The following is a 20,761-nucleotide window of genomic DNA, read 5'->3' as shown; positions in this document are numbered from 1 at the left end:
TCAAAATTCAAAAACAACAACAACAACAACAACAACAACAATAATAACAACAGCAACAACAACAACAACAACAACAGCAAAAACATCAACAACTACAACAACCAAAACGACAACAACAGCAACACCACCGTGAGAATATAGACTTCAAAATTCAAAAACAACAACAACAACAACAACAACAACAACAACAACAACAACAACAACAACAACAACAACAATAACAACAACAGCAACAACAACAACAACAACAGCAATAACATCAACAACTACAACAACAACAACAACCAAAACAACAACAGCAGCAACACCACCGTGAGAATATAGACTTCAAAATTCAAAAACAACAACAACAACAACAACAACAACAACAACAACAACAACAACAACAACAACAACAACAACAACAACAACAACAACAACAACAACAACAACAACAATAACAACAACAGCAACAACAACAACAACAACAACAGCAAAAACATCAACAACTACAACAACAACAACAACCAAAACAACAACAACAGCAACACCACCGTGAGAATATAGACTTCAAAATTCAAAAACAACAACAACAACAACAACAACAACAACAACAACAACAACAACAACAACAACAACAATAACAACAACAGCAACAACAACAACAACAACAGCAAAAACATCAACAACTACAACAACAACAACAACCAAAACAACAACAACAGCAACACCACCGTGAGAATATAGACTTCAAAATTCAAAAACAACAACAACAACAACAACAACAACAACAACAACAACAACAACAACAACAACAACAACAACAACAACAACAACAATAACAACAACAGCAACAACAACAACAACAACAGCAAAAACATCAACAACTACAACAACAACAACAACAACCAAAACAACAACAACAGCAACACCACCGTGAGAATATAGACTTTAAAATTCAAAAACAACAACAACAACAACAACAACAACAACAACAACAACAACAACAACAACAACAACAATAACAACAACAGCAACAACAACAACAACAACAGCAAAAACATCAACAACTACAACAACAACAACAACCAAAACAACAACAACAGCAACACCACCGTGAGAATATAGACTTCAAAATTCAAAAACAACAACAACAACAACAACAACAACAACAACAACAACAACAACAACAACAACAACAACAACAACAACAACAACAACAACAACAACAACAACAACAACAACAACAACAACAACAACAATTACACCAACAGCAACAACAACAACAACAACAACAACAACAGCAAAAACATCAACAACTACAACAACAACAACAACCAAAACAACAACAACAGCAACACCACCGTGAGAATATAGACTTCAAAATTCAAAAACAACAACAACAACAACAACAATAACAACAACAGCAACAACAACAACAACAACAACAGCAAAAACATCAACAACTGCAACAACAACAACAACCAAAACAACAACGACAGCAACACCACCGTGAGAAAATAGACTTCAAAATTCAAAAACAACAACAACAACAACAACAAAAACAACAATAACAACAACAGCAACAACAACAACAACAGCAAAAACATCAACAACTACAACAACAACAACAACCAAAACAACAACAACAGCAACACCACCGTGAGAATATAGACTTCAAAATTCAAAAACTACAACAACAACAATAAAAACAACAACAACAACAACAACAATAACAACAACAGCAACAACAACAACAACAACAACAACAACAGCAAAAACATCAACAACTACAACAACAACAACAACCAAAACAACAACAACAGCAACACCACCGTGAGAATATAGACTTCAAAATTCAAAATTCAAAAACAACAACAACAACAACAACAACAACAACAACAACAACAACAACAACAACAACAACAACAACAACAACAACAACAACAATAACAACAACAGCAACAACAACAACAACAACAACAACAACAGCAAAAACATCAACAACTACAACAACAACAACAACCAAAACAACAACAACAGCAACACCACGGTGAGAATATAGACTTCAAAATTCAAAAACAACAACAACAACAACAACAACAACAACAACAACAACAACAACAATAACAACAACAGCAACAACAACAACAACAACAACAACAACAACAACAACAACAGCAAAAACATCAACAACTACAACAACAACAACAACCAAAACAACAACAACAGCAACACCACCGTGAGAATATAGACTTCAAAATTCAAAAACAACAACAACAACAACAACAACAACAACAACAACAACAATAACAAAATCAGCAACAACGACAACAACAACAACAGCAAAAACATCAACAACTACAACAACAACCACAACCAAAACAACAACAACAGCAACACCACCGTGAGAATATAGACTTCAAAATTCAAAAACAACAACAACAAACACAACAACAATAACAACAACAGCAACAACAACAACAACAGCAAAAACATCAACAACTACAACAACAACAACAACAACCAAAACAACAATAACAGCAACACCACCGTGAGAATATAGACTTCAAAATTCAAAAACAACAACAACAACAACAACAATAACAACAACAGCAACAACAACAACAACAACAACAGCAAAAACATCAACAACTACAACAACAACAACAACCAAAATAACAACAACAGCAACAACACCGTGAGAATATAGACATCAAAATTCAAAAACAACAACAACAACAACAACAACAACAATAACAACAACAGCAACAACAACAACAACAACAGCAAAAACATCAACAACTACAACGACAACAACAACCAAAACAACAACAACAGCTACACCTCGGTGAGAATATAGACTTCAAAATTCAAAAACAACAACAACAACAACAACAAAAACAACAATAACAACAACAGCAACAACAACAACAACAACAGCAAAAACATCAAGAACTACAACAACAACAACAACCAAAACAACAACAACAGCAACACCACCGTGAGAATATAGACTTCAAAATTCAAAAACAACAACAACAACAACAACAACAACAATAAAAACAATAACAACAGCAGCAACAACAACAACAACAACAGCAAAAACATCAACAACTACAACAACAACAACAACCAAAACAACAACAACAGCAACACCACCGTGAGAATATAGACTTCAAAATTCAAAAACAACAACAACAACAACAACAACAACAACAACAACAACAACAACAACAACAACAACAACAACAACAACAACAACAATAACAACAACAGCAACAACAACAACAACAACAACAACAACAACAGCAAAAACATCAACAACTACAACAACAACAACAACCAAAACAACCACAACAGCAACACCACCGGGAGATTATAGACTTCAAAATTCAAAAACAACAACAACAACAACAACAACAACAATAACAACAACAGCAACAACAACAACAACAGCAAAAACAACAACAACAACAACAACAATAACAACAACAACTACAACAACAACAACAACCAAAACAACAACAACAGCAACACCACCGTGAGAATATAGACTTCAAAATTCAAAAACAACAACAACAACAACAACAACAACAACAACAACAACAATAACAACAACAGCAACAACAACAACAACAACAACAACAGCAAAAACATCAACAACTACAACAACAACAACAACCAAAACAACAACAACAGCAACACCACCGTGAGAATATAGACTTCAAAATTCAAAAACAACAACAACAACAACAACAACAACAACAACAACAACAACAACAACAACAACAACAACAACAGCAAAAACATCAACAACTACAACAACAACAACAACCAAAACAAAAACAACAGCAACACCACCGTGAGAATATAGACTTCAAAATTCAAAAACAACAACAACAACAACAACAACAACAACAACAACAACAACAACAACAACAACAACAACAACAACAACAACAACAACAACAGCAACAACAACAACAACAACAGCAAAAACATCAACAACTTCAACAACAACAACAACCAAAACAACAACAACAGCAACACCACCGTGAGAATATAGACTTCAAAATTCAAAAACAACAACAACAACAACAACAACAACAACAACAACAACAACAATAACAACAACAGCAACAACAACAACAACAACAACAGCAAAAACATCAACAACTACAACAACAACAACAACCAAAACAACAACAACAGCAACACCGCCGTGAGAATATAGACTTCAAAATTCAAAAACAACAACAACAACAACAACAACAATAACAACAACAACAACAACAACAATAATAACAACAGCAACAACAACAACAACAACAGCAAAAACATCACCAACTACAACAACCAAAACAACAACAACAGCAACACCACCGTGAGAATAAAGACTTCAAAATTCAAAAACAACAACAACAACAACAACAACAACAACAACAACAACAACAACAACAACAACAATAACAACAACAGCAACAACAACAACAACAACAACAGCAAAAACATCAACAACTACAACAACAACAACAACCAAAACAACAACAACAGCAACACCGCCGTGAGAATATAGACTTCAAAATTCAAAAACAACAACAACAACAACAACAACAATAACAACAACAACAACAACAACAACAACAATAACAACAACAGCAACAACAACAACAACAACAGCAAAAACATCAACAACTACAACAACAACAACAACCAAAACAACAACAACAGCAACACCACCGTGAGAATATAGACTTCAAAATTCGAAAACAACAACAACAACAACAACAACAACAACAACAATAACAACAACAGCAACAACAACAACAACAACAACAGCAAAAACATCAACAACTACAACAACAACAACAACCAAAACAACAACAACAGCAACACCACCGTGAGAATATAGACTTCAAAATTCAAAAATAACAACAACAACAACAACAACAACAACAACAACAACAACAACAACAACAACAACAACAACAACAACAACAACAATAACAACAACAGCAACAACAACAACAACAACAACAGCAAAAACATCAACAACTAAAACAACAACAACAACCAAAACAACAACAACAGCAACACCACCGTGAGAATATAGACTTTAAAATTCAAAATTCAAAAAACAACAACAACAACAACAACAACAACAACAACAACAACAACAACAATTACAACAACAGCAACAACAACAACAACAACAACAACAACAACAACAGCAAAAACATCAACAACTACAACAACAACAACAACCAAAACAACAACAACAGCAACACCACCGTGAGAATATAGACTTCAAAATTCAAAAACAACAACAACAACAACAACAACAACAACAACAACAATAACAACAACAGCAACAACAACAACAACAACAGCAAAAACTTCAACAACTGCAACAACAACAACAACCAAAACAACAACAACAGCAACACCACCGTGAGAAAATAGACTTAAAAGTTCAAAAACAACAACAACAACAACAACAAAAACAACAACAACAACAACAAAAACAACAATAACAACAACAGCAACAACAACAACAACAGCAAAAACATCAACAACTACAACAACAACAACAACCAAAACAACAACAACAGCAACACCACCGTGAGAATATAGACTTCAAAATTCAAAAACAACAACAACAACAACAACAACAACAACAACAACAACAACAACAACAACAACAACAACAACAACAACAACAATAACAACAGCAGCAACAACAACAACAACAACAACAACAACAGCAAAAACATCAACAACTACAACAACAACAACAACCAAAACAACAACATGAGCAACACCACCGTGAGAATATAGACTTCAAAATTCAAAAACAACAACAACAACAACAACAACAACAACAATAACAACAACAGCAACAACAACAACAACAACAACAACAACAACAACAACAGCAAAAACATCAACAACTACAACAACAACAACAACCAAAACAACAACAACAGCAACTCCACCGGGAGATTATAGACTTCAAAATTCAAAAACAACAACAACAACAACAACAACAACAACAATAATAACAACAGCAACAACAACAACAACAACAACAGCAAAAACATCAACAACTACAACAACCAAAACGACAACAACAGCAACACCACCGTGAGAATATAGACTTCAAAATTCAAAAACAACAACAACAACAACAACAACAACAACAACAACAACAACAACAACAACAACAATAACAACAACAGCAACAACAACAACAACAACAGCAATAACATCAACAACTACAACAACAACAACAACCAAAACAACAACAGCAGCAACACCACCGTGAGAATATAGACTTCAAAATTCAAAAACAACAACAACAACAACAACAACAACAACAACAACAACAACAACAACAACAACAACAACAACAACAACAACAACAACAACAACAACAACAATAACAACAACAGCAACAACAACAACAACAACAACAGCAAAAACATCAACAACTACAACAACAACAACAACCAAAACAACAACAACAGCAACACCACCGTGAGAATATAGACTTCAAAATTCAAAAACAACAACAACAACAACAACAACAACAACAACAACAACAACAACAACAACAATAACAACAACAGCAACAACAACAACAACAACAGCAAAAACATCAACAACTACAACAACAACAACAACCAAAACAACAACAACAGCAACACCACCGTGAGAATATAGACTTCAAAATTCAAAAACAACAACAACAACAACAACAACAACAACAACAACAACAACAACAACAACAACAACAACAACAACAACAACAACAATAACAACAACAGCAACAACAACAACAACAACAGCAAAAACATCAACAACTACAACAACAACAACAACAACCAAAACAACAACAACAGCAACACCACCGTGAGAATATAGACTTTAAAATTCAAAAACAACAACAACAACAACAACAACAACAACAACAACAACAACAACAACAATAACAACAACAGCAACAACAACAACAACAACAGCAAAAACATCAACAACTACAACAACAACAACAACCAAAACAACAACAACAGCAACACCACCGTGAGAATATAGACTTCAAAATTCAAAAACAACAACAACAACAACAACAACAACAACAACAACAACAACAACAACAACAACAACAACAACAACAACAACAACAACAACAACAACAACAATTACACCAACAGCAACAACAACAACAACAACAACAACAACAGCAAAAACATCAACAACTACAACAACAACAACAACCAAAACAACAACAACAGCAACACCACCGTGAGAATATAGACTTCAAAATTCAAAAACAACAACAACAACAACAACAACAACAATAACAACAACAGCAACAACAACAACAACAACAACAGCAAAAACATCAACAACTGCAACAACAACAACAACCAAAACAACAACGACAGCAACACCACCGTGAGAAAATAGACTTCAAAATTCAAAAACAACAACAACAACAACAACAAAAACAACAATAACAACAACAGCAACAACAACAACAACAGCAAAAACATCAACAACTACAACAACAACAACAACCAAAACAACAACAACAGCAACACCACCGTGAGAATATAGACTTCAAAATTCAAAAACTACAACAACAACAATAAAAACAACAACAACAACAACAACAATAACAACAACAGCAACAACAACAACAACAACAACAGCAAAAACATCAACAACTACAACAACAACAACAACAACCAAAACAACAACAACAGCAACACCACCGTGAGAATATAGACTTCAAAATTCAAAATTCAAAAACAACAACAACAACAACAACAACAACAACAACAACAACAACAACAACAACAACAACAACAACAACAACAACAACAACAATAACAACAACAGCAACAACAACAACAACAACAACAACAGCAAAAACATCAACAACTACAACAACAACAACAACCAAAACAACAACAACAGCAACACCACGGTGAGAATATAGACTTCAAAATTCAAAAACAACAACAACAACAACAACAACAACAACAACAACAACAACAACAACAACAATAACAACAACAGCAACAACAACAACAACAACAACAACAACAACAACAACAACAGCAAAAACATCAACAACTACAACAACAACAACAACCAAAACAACAACAACAGCAACACCACCGTGAGAATATAGACTTCAAAATTCAAAAACAACAACAACAACAACAACAACAACAACAACAACAACAATAACAAAATCAGCAACAACGACAACAACAACAACAGCAAAAACATCAACAACTACAACAACAACCACAACCAAAACAACAACAACAGCAACACCACCGTGAGAATATAGACTTCAAAATTCAAAAACAACAACAACAAACACAACAACAATAACAACAACAGCAACAACAACAACAACAGCAAAAACATCAACAACTACAACAACAACAACAACAACCAAAACAACAATAACAGCAACACCACCGTGAGAATATAGACTTCAAAATTCAAAAACAACAACAACAACAACAACAACAATAACAACAACAGCAACAACAACAACAACAACAACAGCAAAAACATCAACAACTACAACAACAACAACAACCAAAATAACAACAACAGCAACAACACCGTGAGAATATAGACTTCAAAATTCAAAAACAACAACAACAACAACAACAACAATAACAACAACAGCAACAACAACAACAACAACAGCAAAAACATCAACAACTACAACGACAACAACAACCAAAACAACAACAACAGCTACACCTCGGTGAGAATATAGACTTCAAAATTCAAAAACAACAACAACAACAACAACAAAAACAACAATAACAACAACAGCAACAACAACAACAACAACAGCAAAAACATCAAGAACTACAACAACAACAACAACCAAAACAACAACAACAGCAACACCACCGTGAGAATATAGACTTCAAAATTCAAAAACAACAACAACAACAACAACAACAACAATAAAAACAATAACAACAGCAGCAACAATAACAACAACAACAGCAAAAACATCAACAACTACAACAACAACAACAACCAAAACAACAACAACAGCAACACCACCGTGAGAATATAGACTTCAAAATTCAAAAACAACAACAACAACAACAACAACAACAACAACAACAACAACAACAACAACAACAACAACAACAACAATAACAACAACAGCAACAACAACAACAACAACAACAACAACAACAGCAAAAACATCAACAACTACAACAACAACAACAACCAAAACAACAACAACAGCAACACCACCGGGAGATTATAGACTTCAAAATTCAAAAACAACAACAACAACAACAACAACAACAATAACAACAACAGCAACAACAACAACAACAGCAAAAACAACAACAACAACAACAACAATAATAACAACAACAACTACAACAACAACAACAACCAAAACAACAACAACAGCAACACCACCGTGAGAATATAGACTTCAAAATTCAAAAACAACAACAACAACAACAACAACAACAACAACAACAACAACAACAATAACAACAACAGCAACAACAACAACAACAACAACAGCAAAAACATCAACAACTACAACAACAACAACAACCAAAACAACAACAACAGCAACACCACCGTGAGAATATAGACTTCAAAATTCAAAAAACAACAACAACAACAACAACAACAACAACAACAACAACAACAACAACAACAACAACAACAACAACAACAGCAAAAACATCAACAACTACAACAACAACAACAACCAAAACAAAAACAACAGCAACACCACCGTGAGAATATAGACTTCAAAATTCAAAAACAACAACAACAACAACAACAACAACAACAACAACAACAACAACAACAACAACAACAACAACAACAACAACAGCAACAACAACAACAACAACAGCAAAAACATCAACAACTTCAACAACAACAACAACCAAAACAACAACAACAGCAACACCATAGGGAGAATATAGACTTCAAAATTCAAAAACAACAACAACAACAACAACAACAACAACAACAACAACAACAACAACAACAACAACAACAATAATAACAACAACAGCAACAACAACAACAACAACAGCAAAAACATCAACAACTACAACAACAACAACAACCAAAACAACAACAACAGCAACACCACCGTGAGAATATAGACTTCAAAATTCAAAAACAACAACAACAACAACAACAACAACAACAACAACAACAACAACAACAACAATTACAACAACAGCAACAACAACAACAAAAACAACAGCAAAAACATCAACAACTACAACAACAACCAAAAAAACAACAACAGCAACACCACCGTGAAAATATAGACTTCAAAATTCAAAAACAACAACAACAACAACAACAACAACAACAACAATAACAACAACAGCAACAACAACAACAACAACAGCAAAAACATCAACAACTACAACAACCAAAACAACAACAACAGCAACACCACCGTGAGAATATAGACTTCAAAATTCAAAAACAACAACAACAACAACAACAACAACAATAACAACAACAGCAACAACAACAACAACAACAACAGCAAAAACATCAACAACTACAACAACAACAACAACCAAAACAACAACAACAGCAACACCACCGTGAGAATATAGACTTCAAAATTCAAAAACAACAACAACAACAACAACAACAACAACAACAACAACAACAACAACAACAACAACAACAACAACAACAACAACAATAACAACAACAGCAACAACAACAGCAACAACAGCAAAAACATCAACAACTACAACAACAACAACAACCAAAACAACAACAACAGCAACACCACCGTGAGAATATAGACTTTAAAATTCAAAATTCAAAAACAACAACAACAACAACAACAACAACAACAACAACAACAACAATTACAACAACAGCAACAACAACAACAACAGCAAAAACATCAACAACTACAACAACAACAACAACCAAAACAACAACAACAGCAACACCACCGTGAGAATATAGACTTCAAAATTCAAAAACAACAACAACAACAACAACAACAACAACAACAATAACAACAGCAGCAACAACAACAACAACAACAGCAAAAACATCAACAACTGCAACAACAACAACAACCAAAACAACAACAACAGCAACACCACCGTGAGAAAATAGACTTCAAAATTCAAAAACAACAACAACAACAACAACAAAAACAACAATAACAACAACAGCAACAACAACAACAACAACAGCAAAAACATCAACAACTACAACAACAACAACAACCAAAACAACAACATTAGCAACACCACCGTGAGAATATAAACTTCAAAATTCAAAAACAACAACAACTACAACAACAACAACAACAACAACAATAACAACAACAGCAACAACAACAACAACAACAGCAAAAACATCAACAACTACAACAACAACAACTACCAAAACAACAACAACAGCAACACCACCGTGAGAATATAGACTTCAAAATTCAAAAACAACAACAACAACAACAACAACAACAACAACAACAACAACAACAACAACAACAACAACAACAACAACAACAACAACAACAACAATTACACCAACAGCAACAACAACAACAACAACAACAACAGCAAAAACATCAACAACTACAACAACAACAACAACCAAAACAACAACAACAGCAACACCACCGTGAGAATATAGACTTCAAAATTCAAAAACAACAACAACAACAACAACAACAACAACAACAACAACAACAACAACAACAACAACAACAACAACAACAACAACAACAACAACAACAACAACAACAACAACAACAACAACAACAACAACAACAACAACAACAACAACAACAACAACAACAACAACAACAACAACAATAACAACTATAGACTTCAAAATTCAAAAACAACTACAACAACAACAACAACAACAACAACAACAACAACAACAACAACAACAACTACAACAACAACAACAACAATAACAACAACAGCAACAACAACAACAACAACAACAACAACAGCAAAAACATCAACAACTACAACAACAACAACAACCAAAACAACAACAACAGCAACACCACCGTGAGAATATAGACTTCAAAATTCAAAAACAACAACAACAACAACAACAACAACAACAACAACAACAACAACAACAACAACAACAACAACAACAACAACAACAATAACAACAACAGCAACAACAACAACAACAACAACAACAACAACAACAACAACAGCAAAAACATCAACAACTACAACAACAACAACAACCAAAACAACAACAACAGCAACACCACCGTGAGAATATAGACTTCAAAATTCAAAAACAACAACAACAACAACAACAACAACAACAACAATAACAAAATCAGCAACAACGACAACAACAACAACAGCAAAAACATCAACAACTACAACAACAACCACAACCAAAACAACAACAACAGCAACACCACCGTGAGAATATAGACTTCAAAATTCAAAAACAACAACAACAATAACAACAACAATAACAACAACAGCAACAACAACAACAACAGCAAAAACATCAACAACTACAACAACAACAACAACAACCAAAACAACAATAACAGCAACACCACCGTGAGAATATAGACTTCAAAATTCAAAAACAACAACAACAACAACAACAATAACAACAACAGCAACAACAACAACAACAACAACAACAGCAAAAACATCAACAACTACAACAACAACAACAACCAAAATAACAACAACAGCAACAACACCGTGAGAATATAGACTTCAAAATTCAAAAACAACAACAACAACAACAACAACAATAACAACAACAGCAACAACAACAACAACAACAGCAAAAACATCAACAACTACAACGACAACAACAACCAAAACAACAACAACAGCTACACCTCGGTGAGAATATAGACTTCAAAATTCAAAAACAACAACAACAACAACAACAAAAACAACAATAACAACAACAGCAACAACAACAACAACGACAGCAAAAACATCAAGAACTACAACAACAACAACAACCAAAACAACAACAACAGCAACACCACCGTGAGAATATAGACTTCAAAATTCAAAAACAACAACAACAACAACAACAACAATAAAAGCAATAACAACAGCAGCAACAACAACAACAACAACAGCAAAAACATCAACAACTACAACAACAACAACTACCAAAACAACAACAACAGCAACACCACCGTGAGAATATAGACTTCAAAATTCAAAAACAACAACAACAACAACAACAACAACAACAACAACAACAACAACAACAACAACAACAACAATTACACCAACAGCAACAACAACAACAACAACAACAACAGCAAAAACATCAACAACTACAACAACAACAACAACCAAAACAACAACAACAGCAACACCACCGTGAGAATATAGACTTCAAAATTCAAAAACAACAACAACAACAACAACAACAACAACAACAACAACAACAACAACAACAACAACAACAACAACAACAACAACAACAACAACAACAACAACAACAACAACAACAACAACAACAACAACAACAACAACAACAACAACAACAACAACAACAATAACAACTATAGACTTCAAAATTCAAAAACAACAACAACAACAACAACAACAACAACAACAACAACAACAACAACAACTACAACAACAACAACAACAATAACAACAACAGCAACAACAACAACAACAACAACAACAACAACAACAGCAAAAACATCAACAACTACAACAACAACAACAACCAAAACAACAACAACAGCAACACCACCGTGAGAATATAGACTTCAAAATTCAAAAACAACAACAACAACAACAACAACAACAACAACAACAACAACAACAACAACAACAACAATAACAACAACAGCAACAACAACAACAACAACAACAACAACAACAACAACAGCAAAAACATCAACAACTACAACAACAACAACAACCAAAACAACAACAACAGCAACACCACCGTGAGAATATAGACTTCAAAATTCAAAAACAACAACAACAACAACAACAACAACAACAACAACAATAACAAAATCAGCAACAACGACAACAACAACAACAACAGCAAAAACATCAACAACTACAACAACAACCACAACCAAAACAACAACAACAGCAACACCACCGTGAGAATATAGACTTCAAAATTCAAAAACAACAACAACAATAACAACAACAATAACAACAACAGCAACAACAACAACAACAGCAAAAACATCAACAACTACAACAACAACAACAACAACCAAAACAACAATAACAGCAACACCACCGTGAGAATATAGACTTCAAAATTCAAAAACAACAACAACAACAACAACAATAACAACAACAGCAACAACAACAACAACAACAGCAAAAACATCAACAACTACAACAACAACAACAACCAAAATAACAACAACAGCAACAACACCGTGAGAATATAGACTTCAAAATTCAAAAACAACAACAACAACAACAACAACAACAACAATAACAACAACAGCAACAACAACAACAACAACAGCAAAAACATCAACAACTACAACGACAACAACAACCAAAACAACAACAACAGCTACACCTCGGTGAGAATATAGACTTCAAAATTCAAAAACAACAACAACAACAACAACAAAAACAACAATAACAACAACAGCAACAACAACAACAACGACAGCAAAAACATCAAGAACTACAACAACAACAACAACCAAAACAACAACAACAGCAACACCACCGTGAGAATATAGACTTCAAAATTCAAAAACAACAACAACAACAACAACAACAATAAAAGCAATAACAACAGCAGCAACAACAACAACAACAACAGCAAAAACATCAACAACTACAACAACAACAACAACCAAAACAACAACAACAGCAACACCACCGTGAGAATATAGACTTCAAAATTCAAAAACAACAACAACAACAACAACAACAACAACAACAACAACAACAACAACAACAACAACAACAACAACAATAACAACAACAGCAACAACAACAACAACAACAACAACAACAACAACAGCAAAAACATCAACAACTACAACAACAACAACAACCAAAACAACAACAACAGCAACACCACCGGGAGATTATAGACTTCAAAATTCAAAAACAACAACAACAACAACAACAACAACAATAACAACAACAGCAACAACAACAACAACAGCAAAAACAACAACAACAACAACAACAATAACAACAACAACTACAACAACAACAACAACCAAAACAACAACAACAGCAACACCACCGTGAGAATATAGACTTCAAAATTCAAAAACAACAACAACAACAACAACAACAACAACAACAACAACAATAACAACAACAGCAACAACAACAACACTAACAACAGCAAAAACATCAACAACTACAACAACAACAACAACCAAAACAACAACAACAGCAACACCACCGTGAGAATATAGACTTCAAAATTCAAAAACAACAACAACAACAACAACAACAACAACAACAACAACAACAACAACAACAACAACAACAACAACAACAACAACAACAACAACAACAACAACAACAACAACAACAACAACAATAACAACAACAGCAACAACAACAACAACAACAACAGCAAAAACATCAACAACTACAACAACAACAACAACCAAAACAAAAACAACAGCAACACCACCGTGAGAATATAGACTTCAAAATTCAAAAACAACAACAACAACAACAACAACAACAACAACAACAACAACAACAACAACAACAACAACAACAACAACAACAACAACAGCAACAACAACAACAACAACTGCAAAAACATCAACAACTTCAACAACAACAACAACCAAAACAACAACAACAGCAACACCACCGTGAGAATATAGACTTCAAAATTCAAAAACAACAACAACAACAACAACAACAACAACAACAACAACAACAACAACAACAACAATAATAACAACAACAGCAACAACAACAACAACAACAGCAAAAACATCAACAACTACAACAACAACAACAACAGCAAAAACATCAACAACTACAACAACAACAACAACCAAAACAACAACAACAGCAACACCACCGTGAGAATATAGACTTCAAAATTCAAAAACAACAACAACAACAACAACAACAACAACAACAACAACAACAACAACAACAACAACAACAACAATTACTACAACAGCAACAACAACAACAAAAACAACAGCAAAAACATCAACAACTACAACAACAACCAAAAAAACAACAACAGCAACACCACCGTGAAAATATAGACTTCAAAATTCAAAAACAACAACAACAACAACAACAACAACAACAACAACAATAACAACAACAGCAACAACAACAACAACAACAACAGCAAAAACATCAACAACTACAACAACCAAAACAACAACAACAGCAACACCACCGTGAGAATATAGACTTCAAAATTCAAAAACAACAACAACAACAACAACAACAACAATAACAACAACAGCAACAACAACAACAACAACAACAACAGCAAAAACATCAACAACTACAACAACAACAACAACCAAAACAACAACAACAGCAACACCACCGTGAGAATATAGACTTCAAAATTCAAAAACAACAACAACAACAACAACAACAACAACAACAACAACAACAACAACAACAACAACAACAACAACAATAACAACAACAGCAACAACAACAGCAACAACAGCAAAAACATCAACAACTACAACAACAACAACAACCAAAACAACAACAACAGCAACACCATCGTGAGAATATAGACTTTAAAATTCAAAATTCAAAAACAACAACAACAACAACAACAACAACAACAACAACAACAACAACAATTACAACAACAGCAACAACAACAACAACAGCAAAAACATCAACAACTACAACAACAACAACAACCAAAACAACAACAACAGCAACACCACCGTGAGAATATAGACTTCAAAATTCAAAAACAACAACAACAACAACAACAACAACAACAATAACAACAGCAGCAACAACAACAACAACAACAGCAAAAACATCAACAACTGCAACAACAACAACAACAACCAAAACAACAACAACAGCAACACCACCGTGAGAAAATAGACTTCAAAATTCAAAAACAACAACAACAACAACAACAAAAACAACAATAACAACAACAGCAACAACAACAACAACAGCAAAAACATCAACAACTACAACAACAACAACAACCAAAACAACAACATTAGCAACACCACCGTGAGAATATAAACTTCAAAATTCAAAAACAACAACAACTACAACAACAACAACAACAACAACAATAACAACAACAGCAACAACAACAACAACAACAGCAAAAACATCAACAACTACAACAACAACAACTACCAAAACAACAACAACAGCAACACCACCGTGAGAATATAGACTTCAAAATTCAAAAACAACAACAACAACAACAACAACAACAACAACAACAACAACAACAACAACAACAACAACAACAACAACAACAACAACAACAACAACAACAACAATTACACCAACAGCAACAACAACAACAACAACAACAACAGCAAAAACATCAACAACTACAACAACAACAACAACCAAAACAACAACAACAGCAACACCACCGTGAGAATATAGACTTCAAAATTCAAAAACAACAACAACAACAACAACAACAACAACAACAACAACAACAACAACAACAACAACAACAACAACAACAACAACAATTACACCAACAGCAACAACAACAACAACAACAACAACAACAGCAAAAACATCAACAACTACAACAACAACAACAACCAAAACAACAACAACAGCAACACCACCGTGAGAATATAGACTTCAAAATTCAAAAACAACAACAACAACAACAACAACAACAACAACAACAACAACAACAACAACAACAACAACAACAACAACAACAACAACAACAACAACAACAACAACAACAACAACAACAACAACAACAACAACAACAACAACAACAACAACAACAACAACAACAACAACAACAACAACAACAACAACAACAACAACAACAATAACAACAACAGCAACAACAACAACAACAACAACAACAACAGCAAAAACATCAACAACTACAACAACAACAACAACCAAAACAAAAACAACAGCAACACCACCGTGAGAATATAGACTTCAAAATTCAAAAACAACAACAACAACAACAACAACAACAACAACAACAACAACAACAACAACAACAACAACAACAACAACAACAACAACAACAACAACAGCAACAACAACAACAACAACAGCAAAAACATCAACAACTTCAACAACAACAACAACCAAAACAACAACAACAGCAACACCACCGTGAGAATATAGACTTCAAAATTCAAAAACAACAACAACAACAACAACAACAACAACAACAACAACAACAACAACAATAATAACAACAACAGCAACAACAACAACAACAGCAAAAACATCAACAACTACAACAACAACAACAACCAAAACAACAACAACAGCAACACCACCGTGAGAATATAGACTTCAAAATTCAAAAACAACAACAACAACAACAACAACAACAACAACAACAACAACAACAACAACAACAACAACAACAACAACAACAACAACAATTACTACAACAGCAACAACAACAACAAAAACAACAGCAAAAACATCAACAACTACAACAACAACCAAAAAAACAACAACAGCAACACCACCGTGAAAATATAGACTTCAAAATTCAAAAACAACAACAACAACAACAACAACAACAACAACAACAACAACAATAACAACAACAGCAACAACAACAACAACAACAACAGCAAAAACATCAACAACTACAACAACCAAAACAACAACAACAGCAACACCACCGTGAGAATATAGACTTCAAAATTCAAAAACAACAACAACAACAACAACAACAACAACAACAATAACAACAACAGCAACAACAACAACAACAACAACAGCAAAAACATCAACAACTACAACAACAACAACAACCAAAACAACAACAACAGCAACACCACCGTGAGAATATAGACTTCAAAATTCAAAAACAACAACAACAACAACAACAACAACAACAACAACAACAACAACAACAACAACAACAACAACAACAACAACAATAACAACAACAGCAACAACAACAGCAACAACAGCAAAAACATCAACAACTACAACAACAACAACAACCAAAACAACAACAACAGCAACACCACCGTGAGAATATAGACTTTAAAATTCAAAATTCAAAAACAACAACAACAACAACAACAACAACAACAACAACAACAACAACAACAACAATTACAACAACAGCAACAACAACAACAACAGCAAAAACATCAACAACTACAACAACAACAACAACCAAAACAACAACAACAGCGACACCACCGTGAGAATATAGACTTCAAAATTCAAAAACAACAACAACAACAACAACAACAACAACAACAATAACAACAGCAGCAACAACAACAACAACAACAGCAAAAACATCAACAACTGCAACAACAACAACAACCAAAACAACAACAACAGCAACACCACCGTGAGAAAATAGACTTCAAAATTCAAAAACAACAACAACAACAACAACAAAAACAACAATAACAACAACAGCAACAACAACAACAACAGCAAAAACATCAACAACTACAACAACAACAACAACCAAAACAACAACATTAGCAACACCACCGTGAGAATATAAACTTCAAAATTCAAAAACAACAACAACAACAACAACAACAACAACAACAACAACAACAATAACAACAACAGCAACAACAACAACAACAACAGCAAAAACATCAACAACTACAACAACAACAACTACCAAAACAACAACAACAGCAACACCACCGTGAGAATATAGACTTCAAAATTCAAAAACAACAACAACAACAACAACAACAACAACAACAACAACAACAACAACAACAACAACAACAACAACAACAACAATAACAACAACAGCAACAACAACAACAACAGCAAAAACATCAACAACTACAACAACAACAACAACCAAAACAACAACAACAGCAACACCACGGTGAGAATATAGACTTCAAAATTGAAAAACAACAACAACACCAACAACAACAACAACAAGAACAATAACAACAACAGCAAAAACAACAACAACAACAACAACAGCAAAAACATCAACAACTACAACAACAACAACAACTACAACAACAACAACACTAACCACAACAACAACAACAGCAACACCACCGTGAGAATATAGACTTCAAAATTCAAAAACAACAACAACAACAACAACAACAACAACAACAACAACAACAACAACAACAACAACAACAACAACAACAACAACAACAACAACAACAACAACAACAACAACAACAACAATAACAACAACAACAGCAACAACAACAACAACAGCAAAAACATCAACAACTACAACAACAGCAAAAACATCAACAACTACAACAACAACAACCAAAACAACAACAACAGCAACACCACCGTGAGAATATAGACTTCAAAATTCAAAAACAACAACAACAACAACAACAACAACAACAACAACAACAACAACAACAACAACAACAACAACAACAACAACAACAACAATTACTACAACAGCAACAACAACAACAAAAACAACAGCAAAAACATCAACAACTACAACAACAACCAAAAAAACAACAACAGCAACACCACCGTGAAAATATAGACTTCAAAATTCAAAAACAACAACAACAACA

General features: G+C 33.7%; 2 pseudogenes; both read left to right on the top strand.

Annotated features, from left to right (window-relative positions):
- Positions 1-15,526: 15,526 nt before the first annotated feature.
- Positions 15,527-16,407, top strand: LOC135821443 (adenylate cyclase, terminal-differentiation specific-like; annotated as a pseudogene).
- A 1,052-nt stretch (positions 16,408-17,459) lies between these two features.
- Positions 17,460-18,116, top strand: LOC135821444 (GATA zinc finger domain-containing protein 15-like; annotated as a pseudogene).
- The last annotated feature ends 2,645 nt before the right edge of the window (positions 18,117-20,761 follow it).

Source organism: Sycon ciliatum, chromosome 7 (genome assembly GCF_964019385.1).
Source record: "Sycon ciliatum chromosome 7, ocSycCili1.1, whole genome shotgun sequence".
NCBI classification, from domain to species: Eukaryota; Metazoa; Porifera; class Calcarea; order Leucosolenida; family Sycettidae; genus Sycon; species Sycon ciliatum.
This window is presented reverse-complemented; position numbering and strand designations above follow the sequence as displayed.